This window comes from Papilio xuthus, unplaced genomic scaffold, assembly GCF_000836235.2.
Source record: "Papilio xuthus unplaced genomic scaffold, Pxut_1.1 DF826945.1, whole genome shotgun sequence".
In the NCBI taxonomy this organism is placed as follows: Eukaryota; Metazoa; Arthropoda; class Insecta; order Lepidoptera; family Papilionidae; genus Papilio; species Papilio xuthus.
In genome coordinates this window covers 1480287-1482123 of record NW_013531704.1, presented here as the reverse complement: position 1 = coordinate 1482123, position 1837 = coordinate 1480287, and positions in this window count along the sequence as shown.

Sequence of the window (1837 nt, the reverse complement as noted above, 5' to 3'; positions counted from 1 at the left end):
CTATTTTGAACATACTTTGTATTAATTTAAGATTTTTTGAGTTGTTCCTTTTATTGTGAATTGTTCTTGTGAGTTGTAAGTAATAAATCTATATCAGTGAGTGAGTGTCTAGTGCTTTCCCCTACAGAATACGTATCGTAAAATAATTACAAAAAAAGCTGGTACTGTTGTACACGTTAGTTGTTTTAACAAGCGAGATAAAAGTACGTTTTCAAATTAATAAAACAATGTTATACTTAGCTCAGTAAACTTGCACTAAGCCTGTAGTTTTAGATTTTATTTCACAGTTCATATGTATATATCTAAAAATATTAAAATAACAAACTGGGTTTGTTTATTTGAACACACAAGTGTTAAGTCAACGGTTTTTCGATCTAAACTAACAACTGAAAAACTAACTGGCTGAAAATACCCTTTGCATTTGACAATCCAGTTATTAAAAAAGTTAGGTTAGGTTACGCTGTTCACTATACGGTATTTAAGACGATTTATGTTAGGATGCTTGTGTTCACCACGAGACGTAGGTACATAGATATTATAAAGAATTTTTATATCCAAAGCACTTGTGTATATTACCCGCCTAACAAGAGGGCAAAGCTTTTCACATGTAAGTATGGGGGTTTGTATATGTATGTTAATTACTTTGTAAGGTCTAGAGTCTAAATGACAACCGATTTTGACTAACAAATTGTCAATAAATTCAGCATTGTCCCCGGAGTGTCATAGAGTATCGATAGTAAACACATACAGACAATAGAAATAAAGATTTAAATTAGGGAAAACAAGTTCGAATCTCAATCGCTATAACTATTTTTTTACATTGAAAATATTTCGAGTATATTTTCAAATAACCAAGTGTTTAATATATTACCTACAGTTTATTTCATTTAATAAAAAAATCTTTGTTTTAAGATGCAACCAATAGATGGCGCTATTTCGTCGATCTGTCGAGTTTTTTTGTTTTTTAAAATTAATTTAGAACTTATATTAAACGTTTTTTAACTCAATTAATTAATCCTATTTCGGTAATTCAATGGTCCATTACCATATTACCATCGTTAATTTTATCTGCGTAAATGTCAGTTCTAAATAAAAATAGCGTTGGCATTAGCTTAGCGGAGAAGTTTAATGAAAATTAATTAAAAAAGGTCACAGGGTCCGTGAGGGCCGGCGGATAAGCACGCGGGAAAAACACGACAGGTAAATTGCGATGAATTATTATTGAATAAGATTGTTAAGCTTATATCATTGGATAGATATTTTTGAGGTGAATAAAAGTTAGTAAGGCGCCAAGTTTTAACAAGTCCATTAGAAGTTAAAAGTATTTTCGATGTTGTATTTACGTCAAATATGACGTAATTAAGGATTTCTAAAAAAACTTCGATGTGCTTTAACAAAGAAAAAAATTCACAGACAAAAAGAAATGTTTAGTCAAATATCAAATAAAGTGCTATAAAGATTTAAGAAATTAAAATAAAATCAAAAGTAAAAAATTGCTCATTGCTTTCTTTATTTTTGTTTGCCTAGCTGTCTGTCCGCATGCGGTGTTCTGGAAACAGCTGGGACTTATTTTGACTGGATTTTGACGGGGAAGTAGCTGAATCACGCGGGAGTATGATAGATTTTTTCCTCAATTCTGCGAAATTTTAGTTAGAATGTTAAAAGTTAAGGCAAGCTGCTTCAACGTAAAGTATGTCAAATACTTCCCAGCCATCTTAAAGTCGGTCGTATTTTAAAGTTTGTATAGAACAAGATTAATATCACTCAATCTCGCCGATCAACAAACTCATTAAATATTCATGATCCGGGAATTTATTCCGAAGTCTGACGAGGTAAA